The sequence below is a fragment of the Zootoca vivipara genome, chromosome 7 (assembly GCF_965207765.1).
Source record: "Zootoca vivipara chromosome 7, rZooViv2.hap1.1, whole genome shotgun sequence".
Classification (NCBI taxonomy): domain Eukaryota; kingdom Metazoa; phylum Chordata; class Lepidosauria; order Squamata; family Lacertidae; genus Zootoca; species Zootoca vivipara.
The window spans coordinates 20,802,591-20,826,021 of NC_142590.1; the positions used below are offsets into that span (position 1 = coordinate 20,802,591).

Sequence of the window (23,431 nt, forward strand, 5' to 3'; positions counted from 1 at the left end):
AAGGTAGCTTACTGTTTATAAGGTAGCTTACAAGGTATGTTTACTTCAGTTACCATGGCTGTTGCAGGCAGGAAAACCTGTGTTGCGTTTGGTAACAATATATCGAGAAGTGATCAAACCTATGCCTAAAAACGGGCAAAGTCATGCCAAAGTCACATTTCAGTCTACCATCTTGAATCAAATTTGTGCCTGGCATCCAAATGTCAGTGAAGTCCAACACCCAAACCCCCACCCCTTGCCTAGTATCTTGAGAGGCAGCTGAACCGATGGCAAAAAACCAGGCAAAGTCTCCACTTCAGTCTGCCATCTTGATTCAAAATGGCATGTGGAATCTAAATGGTATCAGAATTCACTGCCCCTACCTTAGCAACCTTCGTATTGAGTTTGGCAATGAGACAAATTGAACCTATGCTGAAAAATGGGCAAAGCCACGCCAAAGTGATTTTTCAGTGCACCAGCTTAATTCAGAATGGTGGCTGTTGACCAAACATCATCATCCTTTGCCACCTCACTTCAAGAACCTTGTGCCAAGTTTGGTACCAATATACTGAAAGGTGGACAAATACCTATATGCCAAAAAATGTGAAGTCACAACATGTTTTGATCTGCCATCTTGATTCAAAGTAGTTCTCAGAATCCAAACAGTGACAAAGTCCACCAGCCCCACCTTGAGAACCCTCCAACTAGTACACCCACATTACTTAATGTAATATAGTTGTATCAAGTTTTATGGACTCCTACAGGGTAGTCTTTGACATTGCCAATAATGAATAACACATTCCTCTTCCACATGCCTGTGCCACTTTAGCTGTGTATGGGAGTGTTGGTACTACTGCACTACCAGACCCATGTTACTGTAGTACATAAAATAAGATCTGGGGCATTCTTCACCCACTGTCTGTAGCAGACCTCGACACTTACCGTAGTTTGAATTTTGATACCTGATGCTCATTCCCCTCTTTCCTACACTCATAGCTAACTAGAAATGGTGTTGTTGTTTTTTAAGCTGGGACTCCTGCCCCACCCCCAGTAGTCTTATGAGAGCAGGTCTACCTTTAACAGGGATGGTGACTTCTATGTGTTGTTAATGATTGATGAGTTCTGTTTCTTATTATTATAGCATCCAGACTCTCTCCAGCAGTCCACTACAGTGGATCAAGGGTCTGGATTGCTCTTTTATTTTAAATAATGTAGTTAAGGCTGCAGTCCGTAGCCTATCATGTACCAGTACAGATCCAAGTCAGCAACTACGCCTGAAACCCACTTGAGCTAGGATTTACCAGTTTTAATGTCAGTGTAGACTTAATGTCAAAATGTGTCTAAAAACACAGAGGGTAAAGCAGTTTTAAGGCCTTTCTGAACAACAGTGGAGGGACAGCTTATTCCTATTGTCTGATCCCTTATCTATATCATAGTCTTTGAGTGTTGTGTGTGCACCAGCAGAAAATACATAGTGTTTAACACAAAACGATTGGTGATTGAGTTAGGATAATGTGGCAAATATTCTGTGTTAATTATTTTAAAATGCAATGTCATGAACGTGTGATGCAGTCACCTTTAGCCAAATTCCTATTACTATGTTGATTTCTGATTCTTTCTGCATACAAGATACAGTCATACCTCGGTTTAAGTACGTTTCAGCTTGAGTACTTTCAGTTTAAGTACTCCGCGGACCCATCTGGAACGGATTAATCCACTTTCCATTACTTTCAATGGGAAAGTGCGCTTCAGGTTAAGTACGCTACAGGTTAAGCACAGACTTCCAGAACCAATTGTGTACTTAAACTGAGATACCACTGTATACTGCAATACTATCGAAATCCAGGCAGCCCCACAGGTAGAAACTGTTCAGGCCTGGACTTGCTCTTGTTTCTCCAATGATATACCGTTGTAATCATGCGTATGGATTGCTGGCATGATAAACTACATTCTCATAAACATTCCAGGTTTGACTATATAATAGTAAAGCATTCTTTAGTTGTGACTCGGAAATTGCTGACGTAACTCACCCAAAACAAATATGAAAGAGGAAATTCTCATTCTCTCTCTCTCTCTCTCTCTCTCTCTCTCTCCTCTCTCTCTCTCTCTCTCTCTCTCTCTCTCTCTCTCTCTCTCTGGATGCTGTTCTTTATAACCTGCTTTTTACAACCATTCTGCAAAAGTGACAAGTGTGAACATGCCCAGCAAACTGTGTGTATATGTTAGGGGTAATGTGAGTTGAGTGGTCTCTGTGCATAACCAGCCTTTGTGCACATTCATCAGGCCTCATTGAGAATGTGTACATAAAATGCCTGAAATTATATGGCTTAATTAATGCTAGCTTTTCTCTGTGTGACTGTGCACTTGTGTATGTGATACCAAGAAGGAATCGTGGCACTGTAAACTTGCTAGGGGTGGATGAATCTGTCCATTTTGGCTTCTCTCAGTTTCTAATATTTCCAATCTTAAATCCATATTTCTGCAATAATTCATGTGGGGCTTCTTTTTTAATAAAAAAACCCTCATGAACATTCACCAGCATTTAAGTGTACATTTCTACTAAAAATCACATTTTTTTAACATATGCAGTTTTGAATGTTATCACATTTTTGCAAGCAAATTCCCCTAATCCAATGTGGTTTGTATGTAATTTTCCCTAATACATGCATTTTTCTGTACACCTTCCCCTAATATATGCATTTTGTAGTCATTATATAGATGGACACTGCATCATGCATTCAAAGAAGTGCAAGTTCTGAATAATAATTGTGTTTTGGTTCACACATTGGTTCTGAAAGTGTGGATTAGGGATTTTCTCACTAAAATGGAACAAAATTGAATTCGTCCCCTTCATCCAGTCCAACATACCTGTTCCATTATGCTAAATGTGCAAAATAGGGCTATTGAGGGCAATGTGTCTGTATTCAAAGTTGGAGAGCAACAGTGATAGTAGAGACACTGGAAGAAATGGAGCAATGCCTTTTCTATTATTCTAGTTCATATATTGTCCTTCACCTATAAACCAGGCTGGGATGTGGAAAGTTTGTGCTTTTAGGTTTTATAGGTGTAGATAAACTGGAAATGTTGAAGGAATGATGAAGGCAAAGAGAAAATAGGACAGCTACCTAAAGTGATAGCCTTATCACTGTTTTCAAAATATTTCACTCATAGTGTGCTTCCCAAAGTAACATGCTACCCAAATGCTCAGGGCACCAAACAAAATATTTATTCCACTGGTACAACCTGTAGTTTTCTCTCTTCAACCTTATGGCTAATACAAAATAATCTGGTGCACACAAATAAATCTCAGGAAAATAAATTCATGAAAGAAGCATTTTTTTTCCTTCTGAAAGAATCCTGTAAAATGCTGTTTTCATGAAGAGCATTCCAAAGGTTTACACAAGATTGGGAGTTTAAAGATAGGCAGTCATGAAGGAAATAATCAGCCCACATTGTGGTTTCTCCAACAGCTGTAATTTTGCTTGTGATTATTACTAATTGCTCTTTCAGTTTTACAAAAATAAAAATAGATGTGATACCCCATAAATTACCCAAACACATCCACATTAATCTGTATACAGGTACTGTAGCCATGTTACTAACTCTTTCCTAGCTACTTACGGTAGCTACCTATTGAAAGAGAATAGCAGCTATTTGATCAAGCTTCTCCTGGCACTATGTTCCAATATTGTTTCCTATCTAGCCTCAACAATAAAAGAACAGGAATATAAAGAGACATTCAGAACCAGATTTCATGTGGTTTCTGACCACAAAGTTCCATCATAAGAATAAAAGAAGTAGAGTGAATACCAACAAAGATTAGTTACTATTTATTTTATATCCTACACTGTCAACATGCGTTTATATTCTCAGGGTGGCTAGCAGGGTAGAATCTACTATGAAGTCCACAGTTAGATGAAGATACATTTATTAGGACCAACCAAAAGTCACAAAAATGTGACAGAAGTCCTAATCAGGCAAGATGTTATGTGAAGCAGGAGGTGATGGAATGAGAAAAGAAGAAGACAAAAGGAAATACAACAGTTAGGCTAGATGTCATAGCCCTGAGAACAAACCGACACTGCTACAACATCTAGCTTTATTTTTGTACCTTTGTTATTTTGTTGTATTTTCTCATTCTGTCATTCCTTGCTTTGAGTAACATCCTGACCGATGAAGTGTTCTAGAAAACTCAAGTTTTCTATTTTCAAGTCCTATTTTTGTGACTTTTTGGTTGGTCATAATAAGAGTTGAATGGTTTGCCAATTTTATTTCTCTCAGTTTCCCTTTTTCCCAATCTGAAATTCAGTTCTAAATCACATTTCTGCAGCAATTTGCTTTTAAATCATCACCACAAAAATACACCAGCACTTTCGTATGCAATTTGACTAATTTTCATATTTTTACAACTAATGTTCTCTGATATAATAATGCATCTTCTATGCTATTCTCACAAATATATTCATTTTTGTCCACACTTTCCCCTAATATATGCATTTATTGTAAATATTGTTTGGTTGGAGGACTGCATTACAGAATTCAGAGGAATGTGAATTTTGAAGGATGATTGTGTTTTGCTTGTCATTTCAAAAAGTACAAATTCCTCCTGCATCCCAATCCATAATAAAGGCATTACCCAACTATGGACTGCAGCTTTTCCTAATGGACCAACCTAATGGACCTTTGTTTTTAATTAGAAACTACTAATTGCATTTTTTCTCATAGCCTATCTACAGCAGTCTGTTAGACATGCTACCATGCTACCATTTTATCATTTTACTTCTGTGGCTTTGGAAATGGTTTTATGCTAGCTAAATTAAATTGTAATGTATTATAAGATTTTGCAGGGGCTTTCTTGTTAGTTTTAGGTTATACAGTACGTTGTAACATAATGGTATGCAATGTGATTTATGTTTTATTGTTATACTGCTGGTGCAGATTATAAATATTTAAAGTAAAATAAATACACACTTTTGATTTATTATTATTATTATTATACTAGAGCAGGGGTCAGCAAACTTTTTCAGCAGGGGGCTGGTCCACTGTCCCTCAGACCTTGTGGGGGGCTGGACTATATTTTGGAGGGGGGGGAGAACGAATTCCTAGGCCCCACAAATAACCCAGAGATGCATTTTAAATAAAGGGACACATTCTGCCGGTACTCATGTAAAAACATGCTGATTCCCGGACCGTCCGCAGGCTGGATTTAGAAGGTGATTGGGCCAGATCCAGCCCCTGGGCCTTAGTTTACCTACCCATGAGTTCCCATAACTCATGACCCTTAACTGTCATGAGTTCCCCCAAAGAATTATGGGGACTGACATTTGCTGTAGATGTTGAAAAATCACTTAGAAATTGTTGGCACCTTTCACAGACCTACAGTTAGTTATCAAGCTGCTCTGGGAAAAAGCCTTGCCATTTGTAGCGTTTGAGTAGCATCTGAACAGCTGAATGCTAACAGAATACAGCTCTGAAAGAAGGTGCTTGACAATAGGGAATGCATACTCTAATGTCTCTTTCTGTTTGCTGCTCCTTTGGATCTTTAAAATACTAAAAAGAAAAAGAAAAAAGAAGGGATTCCCTTAAACACGAACAAACTTGGAAATATGCATTTGCCCTTTAATATTGACCAGAAAATGTCGCTATCACTCAGAGTCTGGTTTTGAAGGAGCACTTGGAATCCACACCACCCTACTCCTGTCTAGGCTAGTTATCTCTAGCATGTGCAAAACTATGTTCTAGTGTTTGAAAGCCACTTCTCTTTATTCTAATCCCTTGGCCCTTTTCCTCAGCATTTTTTCATGTCACTTAATAAATACTTTGTGGTTTGGAGCTTTTTTCCTTTTCTTTTCACAATGTATTCTGCATACAAGTTCATTTCTTCTTTGCTTAGCTAGCCTTTTTGAAAAGACTTCCTGTAAATTACAGTGTATTGAAAATAATCGTCCAAGGAGCACTTTGCTTTGTTTGAGTAATTTGGTTTACACTATAAAAACACAAAAATACATAACATATTAACAAACAAAAACAATACCCCCACCCCACCCTTTCTAGAATTATCAACCTTTTCTAGTGCAGGAGTGAAAAAATAATTTATTTAGCTGCAAATGTTTTATAGTCACCATTTTATAATGCTGCTTGTTGTTTGGTTTGACTATGGTGGCCAAGAGACAGAAGGTGGTCTTGTGAATATGATACATAGACAGAACATGCCAAATGATCTATTGATTGTTTTAATCTAGTTGCAGGATTCTGAAATGCTTGAATACCTGTGACATCCTAGGTAATTTGCTTTTAAGAAACAGATGTTAATTGGCACCTATTTTTGTGGACACAGCAAAAGTTGGAGCCCAGCATTAGTAAAAATGTTGGATTGTTAAATTGTGACCCTGTGGGCTCGATGCCAAAAATAAAACAGTGGCTGCTGTGTTTTTCTTGTTTTCCCTCTCTCACCTTATTACATTGCTCCTTTTGATTAATACGCACTCCCACTGTGGAGTCAGTATTCCTAGGCGCCTCTTGTCTGATTTTCTTCTTTGCAGGGTACTATTCTGGGAAATTGTTTAGCTGTACCCTGGACAGAGGGCAGAGGGACAGTGTTTTAAAGAAATAAAACCATTTGCAGCTAGGGATGGGCAAATTTGTCTATTTCATTTATCACTGTTTTTAATTGTTCTGCATTACATCATCAACATGCCTTTTTTCAAGTCTTCATGAACATTCACCAGCATTTTAGTGTGCATGTCTCCTAATAGACACATTTTCATATGCAATTTTACCAAATGCACACATTTTTGCAAAGCAGTTTCCCCCTAAAATAATGCCTTTTCCTGTGTTATTTTCATTTATATGAGTTTTTATGGACACTTCACCCCAGTATATCATTCTTGCCCACATTACTTGGCTGGAGAACTGCTATTGAAAATTTAAAGAAGTACGAATTTCAAAGGGACAGCTGCATTTTAGTTCACATACTGTTTCAGAAAGTGTGAATTATGTAGGCTCACCTTTAAATGTGAACTGAATTGATTTTCTCCCCTTAGGACCCAGTCTTATGCACATTCCTTTGCAAGTAAGAACACTTCCACAATACAGTTTACTGTGCACTCAGTGCTGCTTGTGCCTGCAAGTTTTCTGCATATTCTATACAACATCATTATCATCATCAAAATGCTGTCCCATATCCCTCCCCATTTAATTCAGATCCACTCTTTCCATTGGTTTTTTTTTAGTTGCTGGATTTTCTGCCGAAATTGTAAATCTAGATTAAATGGAAAATCTGGATTAAATGTACATTTGAGCAGCTTTGGGTCCGCAATTAACAAACACTTATGGAAGCACTCTAAGTGTGAATTGGTTTGCAGCCTTAGGCAAAACTGCTCGGGCTTAAATAAATGAAAAATTAAGATGGCAACAAAGCAAGCTTAATACAACAATAGGTTTTGAGAACCCATGGAAGGGCAATGATACTTGTCCCTATGTGGGTGTACCATAGATTTGCATAACAGTATGATATTGGCAGTTTTATTTCCTAATGATCCATAGCATGGAATTTACCTTCTTCCCAGCCTTCAAACACAGGGTCAAACTGCTCCCCCAGGATGCAGTGATGACCATCAACTTGAGACTCAGCTATACAGCAGCAAATAAATGTTTTTAGTGTGTTTTAATTTCAATATACAATGTGACACTGGATGGCAATGGAAAATTCAATGTATTTTTTAAAAAGCTTTAAAAAAAAGCATTTCCAGAACGTTTTTAATATGTATGTAGATTCCACCTTGGATGTCTTTAAAAGAGGATTAGACAAATTCATGGAGAGGACTCTTAATAGCTTCTAGCCATGATGGCTTTGCTCTGCTGCCACAGCTGGAGGCAGCAATGCTCCCAAATACCAATGGCTGGAGAGGAATCTTTCATGCTCATGTTCTGCTCCCTAGTTTCCCACAGGCATCTGGTTGGCCACTGTGAGAACAGGATGCTGGACTAGATGGGCCATTGGCTTGATCCAGCAGACGATTATTGTGTTCTTATGTACTGGTTTGTTTAAATAAAAGACCTGTTTGAACAGTTTTCAGAAGATTTCTAAAATAAGGCAGGGATAGTTACTGCTGAACCTGTACAGATTGGGAGTTCCACAGCATAGGAAGGAGTTCCGCATAGGAGTTCCACATAGGCTTGTCTCTGATGAAGGCCAACCAAACTTAAGGGATGGGGGTGAAGCTATACTGCCTTCTGTTTCTTAATCCAGTATCTAATGATCTGTTGAAAACCTGGAGTACAAAATGAAGGGTTTTCTTTTCTATACATATGTCTTAGACAAATCACCTGTATGTAGAATGTTAAATGCAGTTTTAGGTAATTAATTTTATTTTTAAATAATGCATTTTGAAGCTCATGTTTCCTTGAAAGCTAAAAGAATTATGTTTAAAGTTCCTCCTTATGCTGTCTGTTTACTTGGCGAACTTGCTGACTGTGTAAACACCTAGGGTTTATTAAGGAAATGACACAGTTTATTGCTGTGTGCTATGGCATTGTTAAAAACAGATGCTGTGAGCAGTCATAAAATGAAAGTATAGTTGTGCAACATATTGCAGATTATCAGTGAAGCAACATAGGTGTGTTATAATAATTCATTTGATATTTTGCAAGAGCTTGTCATAACTTCTGTTTGTACTGAATGCATGCATTAATATTCTTGTTTCTCGGGTCTTGATCTCATATTGATCTCAGTTTCTCTGTTGCTGATTTAGAAGTTTCTCTGTTAGCGTAATCGCCATTGTATTTAGACTTGTGATTAGTTCTGGAACTCAAAGACTCTCATGTTATGCAATTGTAGTATCTGCTAGTTTGGCACTACAGTATATGCAAAGAAAATCCTGTATGAACATCTTGGGCTGTATGAACAGCCCTTATCCTGGGGCTCTTTCAGATTGTTACTATTCTGAGTCTGGGACTCAGTTGGAGAGCAGCAAATTGCACAGTTATAGTTCATTAGGAGGTCTTGCATAGCAAATTCATCCCCCCCCCCCAATATTGGACTTTTTGTTATCAGGAAAGTGAGAGGCCAGTGCACTGAAAAGTGTGGGATCATCCAACCTCCCCGCAAACAAATCAGAATGCTTCTTAAATAGCCAGAGTTTACTAATCCATCTGCAAACAAATCAAGAAAAATGCTCAACAAAGAGGTCATGTGCCATGAGATGTTCTGCTGCTGCTACCATTACTACTATAGTTCAGACCTGCTTAACTTTTATTTATTTTTTCTTCCCCATTTGCTAGCTGCAAAATCTGCCTGCCCAGATACTGATCCTTAATATCCTTCAACATTTCACAGATGAAAATAGGGGCACTTGTGTCTTTGTAACCACCACACTGTTACCCACATGGTAGCTGCATCCCTCATCACTGTTGACTGTTTGCCTGCTATCCACCGCATTCTTTCAACTCATTACTGTATAGTCTGTCTTGCAGCGGCTTCAGAAGCAAGTGGCATTAGTACCCCACAAAGGGGATATCATTTTAAGAATCATTGCTTAATAGACATGTTAATCTTACTGTTACAATTGCAAGGACTCTGGGTTTGGTCTGAAGTTTCAAGAATTTAGCCTCCTACTGCATCTTTCTGCTACACTGTTCCAAATTCTTCAGAATATAGAGATTCTATTTTGTTTTCCTGTTTTCTGTGGAAAAGCACTCATACAAATTAAGACATGTAAAGATAAGATAGGAAAACTTGTTAAAATTCAAAGTGTTTAGGGGAAGGACTGTTTGGCCATTGTCAACGATTAGGTTACAAAATCTGGAGAAATGCATGATCTAAAGCAAAGGAGGGGAAGTCTTTTTCAACCTAAGGACCACATTAATTTCTGGAAAGCCTTTTGAGGGTTGCATGCCAGTGGAGGGCAAGGCAAGAGTGGGTGAAACAACAAGGTTAAATTTTACCCTGATCTAGTTTCTGCACACACCTATTTGTTCTCCATCCAGACAAGCAAGCAAGAGGCATTATCAGAATTCTGGCTAGGCATTCCAAATACATTACAGCCAAGGAAAAACACTGGCAGCCTTGGAAGGCCACATTCAGCCCCCAGCCCTGAGATTCCCCACCTCTAATCTAAAGAAAGCAAATTTGTCTAAGTAGCAGGAATGAATGAAAATTGTGGGGAGCTAAAAAGGAATCACTGTAGAAGAAATGAGAGCCACTGTAGAAGAAATAAAGGCCCTAGCTTTAATACTTTTTTATCATGTCATATGCTAGTTTCACTTGAGGGAAAATTCTGTGCCTTCATTCTGAAGGATATGGAACATTTCTGACATTCTTAGACATGTACTACTTCATCAAATGGGTTTTGCACTGGCAAGGTAGTTTGAAAAGAATGATCTTTGTCTGCATAAGCAGCTGATCAAATTCTAAAAAATGTCTATTTTACCTTTTAATCACTCCTATTAAAAACCATTCAGTTTAAATCAAGGACTAGAGACTTAAGGAATGATGTGTTGTTTGTTCCCATTTTGGAAACAGATATACAGTGGTACCTTGGTTTATGAACTTAATCTGTTCCGGAAGTCCGTTCTTAAACCAAAGCATTCTTAAACCAAGGTGTGCTTTCCCATAGCAGCGGGGGACTCAATTTACAAATGTAACACACTCAACAGGAAGCGGAACATGTTCTGCTTCCAAGACAAAGTTCACAAACCAAAACACCTACTTCCGTGTTTGCAGCATTCTTAATCCAAGTTGTTCATAAACTAAGCTGTTCTTAATCCAAGGTACCACTGTATTTGTATATATACTTGCTTACCCTTTTGCTTTGTGCTTGTGTCTCTGCCACCCTTGCTGTATTTCGTAACAACATACTGTTGAGCCATTCTTTGTTTCTCTTGGGAGTGTTTCTCTAACCGGATTCCAGGGAGTCTTTTGCTGACACTGACATTCTCAAGTTTCACGTTTGTTTAAGCAGGATATTTAATGAATTCCATGCATCGCTGCATCTTTAAATATAAAGTTACCTATAGACAGCAAGAGTAGAATTTTGATGCAAAAATGTTTTTGAGTGAAAGGAGAAATTGGTCCATCTCTCTGTATGATACAGTACGACTTCAATCCTTGACATACTTACTTGGGAATATGTTCTGTTTAACTTATCTCCCTTTTGCTGAGCTGCTGTTGCATTCTGGGATAGAAGTGGGGGGGTCAGTGCAGTGCAGACACACAGGCGGGGCATCGGCTCCACTCGTGTGTTTGCACTGTGCTGAACTCACCACTATCTTGCCCCTCCTGTTCTCTGTCCTGGTAGACCTCAGGATCTGAGCAAGAGGGAGGTCAGATGAGTGTCAATCCCTGACCTCTAGGAGAGGTCACTGTCTGAAATCCTGGAGAGCTGCTGCCATCCAGTGTAGACAACACAGGCTTGGATGGTGAATCACAGTATAAGAAAAGCTCCTATTATGTTTTAATGTCTTGTTGAATGTTTTTATGTATTTCACTGTTGTGACCTGTTGGGCCCTGGGGACTTAGGACAATAGGTGGGATGAAAACTTTATAAACAACTAACTTTTTATTTAAACAAAATCATGGGCTATATAAACTTGCCAGCTGAAAATAACTTATTGCATCTGATTAAGTAGATGGTAGACAATGAAAGCTTATGTCATTATACTCTATCCTGGGACTCAGAACCAGAGACTCTATATGGGACAAGATGCTACAGTTAGAACTGGATATGGAACAACTGATTGGTTCAAAATTGGGAAAGGAGTACGACAAGATTGTATATTGTCTCCCTGCTTATTTAACTTATATGCAGAATTCATCATGCGAAAGGCTGGACTAGATCAATCCCAAAACGGAATTAAGATTGCCGGAAGAAATATCAACAACCTCAGATATGCAGATGACACAACCTTGATGGCAGAAAGTGAGGAGGGATTAAAGAACCTTTTAATGAGGGTGAAAGAGGAGAGCGCAAAATGTGGTCTGAAGCTCAACATCAAAAAAACCAAGATCATGGCCACTGGTCCCATCACCTCCTGGCAAATAGAAGGGGAAGAAATGGAGGCAGTGAGAGATTTTACTTTCTTGGGCTACTTGATCACTGCAGATGGTGACAGCAGTCACGAAATTAAAAGATGCCTGCTTTCTGGGAGAAAAGCAATGACAAACCTAGACAGCATCTTAAAAAGCAGAGACATCACCTTGCCTACAAAGGTCCATATAGTTAAAGCTATGGTTTTCCCAGTAGTGATGTATGGAAGTGAGAGCTGGACCATAAAGAAGACTGATCGCCGAAGAATTGATGCTTTTGAATTATGGTGCTGGAGGAGACTCTTGAGAGTCCCATGGACTGCAAGAAGATCAAACCTATCCATTCTGAAGGAAATCAGCCCCGAGTGCTCACTGGAAGGACAGATCGTGAAGCTGAGACTCCAATACTTTGGCCACCTCATGAGAAGAGAGGACTCCCTGGAAAAGACCCTGATGTTGGGAAAGATTGAGGGCACTAGGAGAAGGGGACAACAGAGAGAGATTGAGGGCACTAGGAGAAGGGGAACTGGCCAACCACTCCGGTATTTTGCCAAGAAAACTCCATGGACAAAGACATCAGGCATACTGTATAAAAGTTATGACGCTGGAAGATGAGCCCCTCAGGTTGGAAGGCGTCAAACATGCTACTGAGGAAGAGTGGAGGACAAGTACAAGTAGATTCAGAGCTGATGAAGCGGCTGGGCCAAAGCCGAAAGGTTGCTCAGTCGCGGATATGCCTGGAAGCGAAAGGAAAGTCCAATGCTGTAAAGAAAAAGATTGCATAGAAAACTGGAATGTAAGACGAGATGGCTGGACAGTGTTCTCGAAGCTACGAACATGAGTTTGACCAAACTGTGGGAGGCAGTGCAAGACAGGAGTGCCTGGCGTGCTATGGTCCATGGGGTCACAAAGAGTCGGACACGACTAAACGACTAAACAACAACATCATATCTAAAAAACATATGGCTGGGGTAATTCCAAATATGTTGTCACCCACACATGGAATATCATTCAGCCCAAGACTTGATGGATGGAAACTGAATATGTGAGTGATGAGCACTTATCTGATGAATTAGAGTTGCCTTTTTTCCCATGGCCTGAATAATGGCTGTACCTGGGTTAATGCTAATTGCAGCTCTAAATCCTTTCGGTTGTAACCCTGCAGCCTAGTTATTTCTGTTGACTTTAATGGGAAAACATTGGAGTAAAAATGTTGCAGAATGCAGACTTCTTCTCTTGGCCTAAGGTTGGGATTTCACTAATATAATGCAATATTGTATGTTATTTTCACTAATATATGTTATTTTTACACACTGCTTGGCTGGAGAGTTCTGTACAGCAAAATTCAGAAATGTACAAATTTCAAAGAATGGCTGCATTTCAGTTAACATCTTGTTTCAGAAAGTACAAGTTAGATAGGCCCACTTTTAAATGTAAACTGAATCAAATTTCTCTCCCATCCATTAGTCTAAGGAAATTCCTAATTCTTCTTCTATCCCAGTTTCCCAAGTTTAAAATATTAATTAACATATCTTTTAAAAACGTAACTACCTGGCCAGTCTCTCCTAGCTCAAGCCCCATTTAATAACTGGAATTCAACATTGTGCTATTATGCCTGCACAATTTCATTTGGGTTGCCAAATAGAACATTGTGTTCATTAGTCCACCAATTTTTTTCTCTCTGACCCTGCCCACCACTGGAAAGTGGCCTAGAAGCAAACATGACCTGGGGAAAGAAAAAAGATTCCTTACCCCTGCAGTGTTGTCTGTTATATCTGGCAATTCTCCAGGGTCTCATCATACAGAGGTCTTTCCCAGCACATACTATCTGATCCTTTAAAAAAAGAGAAAGAGAAAAGGATAAATCTTGTGTGGCAAGAGACCATGGGTCAATCTGCATTAAAAAATGTATGTACTGTACTTATTTACATTTAAGAAACTCAGTGCAGTATGGCTCTCTTCTCCCATTTTATCATTAGAAAAAGCAACTGGCCCAAGTCAGCCATAAAGTTTCATGGATGAGCTGGAGATCTGAAGCTTGGTCTCTTGGCATCCTAGTTCAAAACACGACCATGCCTGCCTACAAAATGGACATCAATGGGGCTACCTCTCAGCACCTCTCAGCTGATCGGCACTAAGAGGACCTCCTTTGAAGATGCACACCAGTAATTAGACCCATAGGCTGGAGGTTCCCAGACTCTGCTCTAACCATTACATGAGAATGCCCGTTATCACCACTTATCAGCTACTCTTCCAAAAGAATTTACAACAGGAGATGGAGAATTAAGGGGTAGCCTTTATGTATTTTACTGCTTCTTTTGAAAACTATTAGCATTTATCTTACTTACATTGTGCTACAGCATGTGGTATAATGAGTTTTATTTTATCAGAATGTTCTGTAATATGGTTAACTAAACGTGTTTGTGAACACATACCGGTAGTATTTAGGGTTGCACATAACATGAATCCTGAGATGGTTTATTTAGCCACTTACCAAGGCTGAGGCTGGTGGAGCTGGGAGTCATGATGACCAGATATTAAATGAGTAAGCCATTGCAACTTCATTCCCTTTTGCCTTCTGGTGATAAAGTAGAGCCCACAATTATTCCAGTTGCAATAAACACATCTGTTCTCACCTAGCTACATCATAATTGTATTGAGTTCTGCAATGTCTACATTAGTTTTCAGTTAGATTGTTGATTCATACTGTGTTCCCCTCTGGGTTGTTTGTCTTTACCTTAAGGTTCTGGTATAAATTGGGACATATTTGCTTTTTTTATTGAACCTTTACCTTCTCTTGTACCAAATGGGCTGCTTATTCAGTGGAGTTAAGATCTTATGGAAATAAGGCAATCAATCTTTAGTGTGATAAATGCATTGTCACTTCCCATATGTTGCATATACTCAATATGTTTACCACAGAGGTGCTATAGTTTATATCTTTGGAAATTCGGAGTTTCCATCTTCATTAATGCATTCATTACAGCACATAATGTGATTGCACAATTGACAATATTAGTTCAAGGGCACATTCTTGTCAGGCAAAAACACTTCAAAGAGGGTGTGACCCGGGGAAAGATGGTGTGGCATAGGGTTCTAGCCTTAAGTAACATGATAAACCTTTTTTTTTAATAGAGATTCTGTCTTATGAGGACAAGGCAGGTCTCTGCTTTGGAAGACAACCCTCCCTCCCTAAATTGGGAAGAAAAACAAAACAGCCTGTATGTTTGGCCTGTGCTTAGAACACATACTGGTTTTGTTGTGTCCTGTTTTTGTTAGGTTAAAAGTTTAGTTCGTTCTTTTGCAGTCTCGTAAGTAGAAATTACTCTTCTTGAGCAAATACAAGAAGTTGAATGCAGCTGGGCGGAAAAGCTGCTGGAGAAAAAGGGAGGGGAGAATTCCAGAAAGGACAGCCGTATAGGTCAGTCATCAGTAGTGCTGATGTGCCTTGAGGCACCCTGTTGAAGTTGCCTTGACATAAAACAGAGCTGTGTCCTTCTTAGGAATTTGGCATGGTGCGTGAGCTGGTGTAGTTCAGCAGCTATTGAACAACATGGAAACTGTAGTTTTGCTCATCCATCAAATAAGTGATTACCCATGCAATTACTGGACAGCAATGTTATTGGAGTGCTCAAGATTTTCAGGGAGGCCCAGAAAATCAGTTTGAGGTGCTTTGGTGACATGGAATCTCAATGGGTGTGCCTTTGCATCTCACCGCAATGCACACTCACAGCAGACCAAATAGCAGTAGAAACCTTGCAGGAGAATTCTTCTGTAGGATGCAATCACATAATAATGAGATGACCATGACCAAACAACAGATTCACAGACTGCTATTGTAAAGGGTTTCTATAGCCTTTGGTTTTGTTTTATGAACTTTTGGGTGTGCTTAAAATGAATATGATCTAAGACTGTATCATCAATTATTATTATTACTTATTGCACTTAGTACTTTCACTCAAAGCATCTTTCAATATAATACATAAAACCAATATAAAATTAAAACAAGGTATTACATGTTATTTGTATTTTTGACTGGGAAACTGCCACAAAATTTGGAAAAGTGCATATTTTAAATAACCGCTGTGCTTCAGTTCCCAGGTTTAGAAAATTAGGTAGGTTTGCCTTAAAGTGAGAACTACCGTAATTTCTCATGCTAATACTCAGAAGTAAATTGCATGGAGTTCAATGGGACATACTTACAGCATAGTAAAAATGCCTAGGATTGCCATAGTGTTTAGGATTAGCCTCTGTGACCTGAACACTTATTAGAAAATTAAGTTCCATTGGGACACTTAATTTTGAATCAGTGTGCTTACGATTGCACAGTTGTGCCAACATAATGAATCATGCAAGTGAAAATCTATCTTCAAGAGCTCTCCATTTGAAAGATAAACAGAGGAAAAATGTCAAGTTTGTTTGTTCCTGCTGCTCCCTGAAAATCCACTTCAAACCTTCATATTTCACAGACGAAAAGCAAACAAAATCTGTCTTCTTCACTAGTTTCAACATGAAGTTTCAACATGATCAAATGTTCTTTTGGAAGTCCTTTCACATTTGGGGTGGGGGGCTTCTTTGCAGAGGTATTTCTGTTTGATGTGAGCAAGAGAATGAAAACAAATGGCAGCCAGTGGGAAAAACATTTCCCCTGCACAACTTTAAAACTCCCTTTAAAGTCCATTCCTAAGATCTGCTGCATTTCCTGCACAAAGTCTTGGGCATAGGGCTCTCAAGGATTTTTGACCTTTTGCTCCAGCACTAAGCAATGGCTCCCTGCACGCATGCATGCACACACACTGCAGGTGTACTATGCACTTCTTTGCATATAACTTTTTGCGCATAGGGCTTTCAAAGAATGGATCCAGTCAAGTGTACAAAGCGAGAAAGAGGCTACTGTGAGCCTCCCCTCTTTTCTGATATTGAGATAAGTAGATTATACCTCCTTACCCTATTCCATGCAGTTTAATGCTTTAACAAACTGGTGTTATAGCTCTTTCCTAGATCACTGCCACACACCCGGCAGCCTCTCAAGCTTTACCATACAGTGTTTACTTACAGTACTTGTTAGAAATACTAGTCATACTTAAGGGTATCAGCCCATGTTTCTTTCTGTAGTACAGCTGGAACGTCAATTTTTTTTGCAGTTTTCCAGTATAATTATGCTGCATTCAGAGAACCTGTATAGTTCTAGGCAACCAAGGAAGCTAATTAGGGTGCTGTTTTATAGATTTTTGAAGGTGTTAGAAAGCGTATTGGTTCAGAGGAACAATTAAAAAATCTGTATCATAGAGTATGCATGTTTTAAAAAATGATGCATGGAATCACAAAACAGTAAGATTTTCCAAGTTTAAAAAACCCTGTTTTGCTGGACCACTAGATTATTTCAGACAAGTCAGCAAAACACGTTTTCCTCCAAGAAACACGGGGCATAAAAGTCATGATGAGTAGAATTCCTCTGTAGAATTATTTACCAATCTGATAGCAATTCTGCAGTGGTAGCTGTCATAGTTTTTATGAATGAGATCTCTTTTTTCCTGTAACAGTAGATATCCTATTTTGACTTTGAAAAGGGAAAGGGATGTGACTTTAAACCACTCCATTCGCTATATCACTGTGGTTCTCATATGTTCTAAATTCCTCTTCCTGAGCATAATGAATAAATAGTGTATATATGTAATTAGAGTATTAAAGTTATAGTAAAATAAGCAATGACCTTGAACAAAAAATGCAGCAGTTCAGCTGAACTGTATATGCATTGATTAATAATAATAATAATAATAATAATAATAATAATAATTTATTTATATCCCCAGCCACTCTGGGCGGCTTCCAACAGAAATATTAGAATACACTAATTTCTTAAAGATTAAAAGCTTCCCTAATTACATAGTCACCTATCCACACCTGTGCTGCTGCTCCCACAACATGCTAACTGTGGATTGGTATATAATTCAATCTCCACACCTATTTTTGACACTACTGTTTTTCACGTCTTTCCTGCCCATAAATGAGTATCTGTCCCTCAGGTACTTGGTGGTGGTGGTGGCGGCGGAGGTGGTTTCTGATTTAAAGTTCTGTAGCAATTGCTGAACAGTCTTTTTTTAAGCATAGAAAATCTGTCACTGAGTAGCAAGTGCAAGGCATAAGCTACACAGAGCTCTTGATGTAGCTCAACAGAAATTTAGTTTCGCCATCTCTGCTAAGAGTTAAAACAAGCTAGTCTCAGAAAAGGTTCTCTGTAACATGAAAGCCTGGAAGTTTCATTGTAGGATGCAGGTATTAATTGCAGGATGAGTGTTCTTCATGTATAGAAAATACCAACTTGTATTTTAATTTCTACTTTATTTAATTCTGATTTACTCTTTCTGGAGGAAATTCAATAAATAAATAAATAATGTTGCCAGTGTCCAATTGCAATATCGGAACAGCCCATTTATAATATTAAGGAATCATCTGGATGCATCCTATTTCAAGTGGCATCCTGAATCTTCTCTAGGAATTATATATCTATACCTGATATTAAAGCAGTCTACAGTTAATGAAGATTTTCATAAAATACAAATATTAGTGTTTACTGTTGCTTAGTAATGGCATTTGGAGTGTGGGAAGTATCAGTGACAGAACAATGCTGAAACCAGCTGTATCAAAACTAATCTCAGATTGATGAATAAGATAGCACCTCAATTATGTACTAGATAAGAGAGATTTTATGTGCTTGTCTCACAATAATATATGAACTCTGAGACTCTTTGAGGAGTACGCACGTCACTAGAAAAAGTCTGCAAGCTTTTGGCATTAGTAACATCAAACACTACCAGGAAAATGATTGTTGCTTAATGACACATTAAACACGTGCTCACAGTTTCACTGGAAAAATGGCTCTGCCATTAGCCAAAGATTGTAACAGGCTTCAGTTTCAGATATAGCTCTTGTTCAATATGTTTGCACAAAGAAGCTCTTCAGATAATCTTTAGGTTTAATAGAATCATATTGCCAGACCCAGTTCATGTGCTATTTTTTAAATAAGTGATGAAATCCTTTGTTATCTGTGGATGAAGCTAATCTTCTCTAGTAGTTGAGAGGAGTGTGTTAGAAAGATTGGCGCACCTGATCAGAGGTCTGCACAGCACATTTCATTAGGGTGCACAGGCAGGGAGGGAATGCCATGGTGGAGTAAGTGCCCTTCTACAGCTGAGCAAGTTTAGGGTCTTGCAAAGTCTTTTTTAAAAAGATATTAGGGTGTGCCTTGGCACACCCAGCATGCCTCCTACACATGCCTGTGCACCTGAGAGACAGCAAAGTAAGGAAACCACCTGGTTCATCAGCACACTCTTCTTCTTTCTGGCAAAGAGTTGTTGTGGGTGAATATTCAGCTGGGGTGCTGCTGCCCTACCTTGTCTCATATTTTAAAAAAGTAGCCTGAACCACTAATCTCCACAGTAGCAGGACTTCTAGCTAAAACACTGAGTTAAATAGTAACAATCTGCTTCCGCAAGTGCTGATATGGGGAGACTCTTGCATCTGTATGCACCTACGCATCTGTATGAACTTAGGATATCTGGGTTTAAGGACTGAATAAGGTATTGGTTTATAGAAAGTGGAATTGTTGGGTGCTTTCTTGGAGTGGATGTTTTGAATAATTTTCTATAAATAGCTGACAAAGAATCTATTTTTTCTTATATATATTTTTCTTCTGTTCCTTCTTCCCTCTTTCTTCTTTCTCACACCCCCTTTTTATATGCCTCCTCTAGGTTTGTGTTTTTATTTTGATTAGTTTATTTGATTTTTTTATTTGAAAAATTTCATATTAACCTTTGTATATTTTATTTCAAAGTTTAATAAAATTTATTGGAGGGAAATGAAACCCTGGATAATTACTGTTAATCAGTGCAGTGTACATAGTGCTGAGTTAGAGGTATCACGTGTCTGCCTTGGTATAAAGCAGCTTCCAATAGTCAATGCATTTAGGACTGCGGGTGCTAATGTGACATTTTATTGATATAGCAACGGTTCCATTTTTGACAGGCTTACTTTTCCACATATTTGCAATCATTTAATTAATTTCCTGCAGCATTTTGTTGTGGGGCTCCACACATTTGCTTTCCAAAATTAATACAGTACAGATTAGTTTTGTCCTAAATGCTTCCAGATATCACAAGGGGAAGGATTCCATTCAGACACCAACTGCTGGTTGTTAGCTGAAAGCATGTGCCTATATGAGACAATTGTTGTTTGTAAGGTTAGATTCCCACTCCCCTCACAATTAGCAGTGAAATTTGGACGCAGCCTTATCTTTGCAGTCCCCCCCCCCCCATTTTGATAATCCAATATATATTCTCATCATGGTGTTAAATTCATTTACAGTCAAACCTTGGTTGTTAAACATAATCCGTTCCGGAAGCCCATTCGGCTTCCGAAATGTTAGAGAATCAGAGCATTTGCTTCCGGGTTTTCATTGTTTTCATTGTACCATTTCTGCATAACTGTGGAATTGTGTACTGTGGGGTTTCCATTGTCTTGTCGCTTCCTGGTACAGTACATTCAACACATCTAGTAAACCTGATTTATCACAAAAAAAGAAAAAGAAAAAAAAGCTGAAGCAGTGATGACACCATGGGTGCTGAAAGCATTTCCCCTTTCTGTTTCTTACTATGCAAATTTCCAAACTAAATAACAGCCCTGACCTTCCTGTGGTGGTTATGGTATCTGATAAAATGTTGCCTCTTTTTTCAGTAGGATTTGTGAAAAGGCAAACCTACATGCAGTGTATACACAAATATGCCTTAAGAGAGGCACCCCCAAACTCAGTCCTCCAGATGTTTTGGGACTACAATTCCCACCATCCCTGACCACTGGTCCTGTTAGCTAGGGATGATGGAAGTTGTAGTCCCAAAACATCTGGAGGGCCGAGTTTGGGGGTGCCTGCCTTAAGAAATATTTAAGCCCAGGCTTCTATAATAGTCATTCAAGCTGACCTGTGGTCAGCAAGAATTGCCTCCAAGCAACCAGATGGGAAAACTTTTACAAGCACAAAATAGGAAGTTTTGTTTCTTATTTTTAGGTTCTTGATGGGTCCATAAATGACCAACATGGGTTAACAGGTTTTTGTGGATTTGCTAGCAAGGCTGCTTTGATTCTGCATCTCCAGTTTCTTTAATGCAGTTTAAAGCAAGCATTGCATGGTTTTGAATAAACAGAAGCTGGTATTCCAAAGCCAAAAATTCTGCTTGAGATTTTTGTATAGCATGGTGTTTTTTGTTGGCAGGCTTATCAGATCAAACCAACAGTCTAATAAGTTTGTTGATACTAGTTCAATACAGAAAGGAAAAAGGCATAATTTCTAACTCTCTCTTGTTTTTATAGTGTGTTTTTTTAAAACAACAACAACAACAACAACAACAACAGATTCTTTATTGGCAGCTTCTTCACTTAGAATACAATCTTATGAATGTCTACACAGAAGTAAGTTCTATTGAGTAGAACAGGGCAATTTTCTAAAGAAATGTGTATAGGACGGCAGCTTGGACTGAGGGTGCAATGCTACATTAGGCATAGGAAAAGATTTAAGTGCTGCTCTACTGGTAAACAGTGTTTCTGTGCGCTGCTCTGGTTCGCCAGAAGCAGCTTTGTCATGCTGGCCCCATGACCCGGAAGCTGTCTGCGGACAAACGCCGGCTCCCTCGGCCTATAGAGCGACTGGACCTGATGGTCAGGGGCCCCTTTACCTTTACCTACTGGTGGAGGGTAGTGCTGATGTCACCACAGCACCCATGAAAAAGTGTGACAAATGTTCAGGAATGCTCTCTAGTCTCTGCTACCTTTTTCTTGATGACACATGAGACCCTGGAGGTCTGGAGGGTGGCAACACAAGAACGGGCCGTTTCTGCAGTTGCTCCTTATTTGTGGAATGCTCTCTCCTGAGACGCTTGCCTGGTGCAATTGTTAAATATCTTTAGGCACCAGGCAAAAACTTTTTCCTATAATTAGGCCTATAATGGGTAGGATGTTTTTAATGTTGTTCTCTTTCCTCTTAGTTGTAATGTATCTATGTTGGGCTTATTGTCTGTTTATATTGGGCTTATTGTCTGTTTATTTGATTGGTTATCAGTCACTTTGGGTTGCCCTGGGCAAGATAAAGCAACTAACAATTTATACTCATCATTATACTCATCATAATCATAAATAAGCCACATGCAACCTCATCCAAGGAGTTGTGCAGGAAGAAATTTACAGAGGCTTCCCCAGAAATATGACATTTTGCTGGTTTCTGAAAACCAGTTGAGCATGTGTCCTGGAAAATAGTAGAATCAGAATTGCTAACTTGCAGAGTGACATCATAAATAACTGTAATACTATGTGTAAGCTGTTGTAAAAACCACAGTGTATCTGTATTTCCATAATAAAGCTTAGCCTTAAACAATATGCTGTAACCAGTGGACCAAAAGAATGAGTCCAGCCCACCTTCATACGCATGCCATTGTCATTGCTTTTCTGGGAAGTGAGACTCATGCTATTTTCAGTCTGGAGTTTTTTTTTAGCAGCAGTAGTTTATTAGACCCATTGGGTCCTGTTTGAAAAAAGATTTCATGCTTAATTAATTAAACATTCGCTGCACAAACACATTGCCCTGGTGTTCCCTCTCTTCGTGAAGTGGGCTCACTTTCAGTAACTTTCCGCAGATTTCCCCAATGCTATTTTTGTTTTATTTTTAATTTTTAAATGCAATGACAATTTAGTCAATCACTGTCATCATCAACATTTGATCTTAATTGTCTGCTAACTGGATACTGCTGAAATGTGTATTTTCTTTAACTCCTCTCTTATTGATTCACTGTTGTGGCGATTATCTTAGCATTAAACATCATTAACATCAGTGCTATTTTCCTAGAAAAAGAGGTGCTGGAGGCCACCATGAACTTTTCCCTCGTCCTGTTAGAATAGCAATGGCACCCACTTGAGAGGTGCTGGAGCTGAGCTCTGGCTGAAAAAAAACGCCCTGGTTAACATTAATTGTTTTATTGTTAACCTTTCTCTCACTTTTTTGCCCCTGTGACTTATCCAAATGCACACAGAACTGCAGTCATTGTCTTCGGTCTTAATGTGGATCTATGATATTTATTAATGCAACAAAAATGGGCTTGTATTTTATGAGTGTTAATATGTGAGTCTGATGCATATATATTTTGTAATAACATTATTAGAACTGGTACCAAGAATCAGACTATATATCCCTACTCCAGAATGACTTGTGAGTGGTTGGTAGAACATTTCTGAGGGACCCCCTACTGACATCCGTTTGAGTGGCATCCAAGTATCTATGTGCTGTCAGTCCTTTACTGAGTCCACAGCTAATTGCTGAACTCTCCTTCCCATGCATCTTCAGGGGGTAAAGTCTGGTTGTGTGTTCCAGTCTCATGCAACCTCCAT

General features: G+C 38.9%; 1 protein-coding gene across 1 annotated transcript in view; it reads left to right on the top strand.

Moving 5' to 3' along the window:
- SLC44A3 (solute carrier family 44 member 3) overlaps positions 1-23,431 on the top strand; it is a 102,182-nt gene that overhangs the window by 4,453 nt on the left and 74,298 nt on the right. The window lies entirely within an intron of this gene.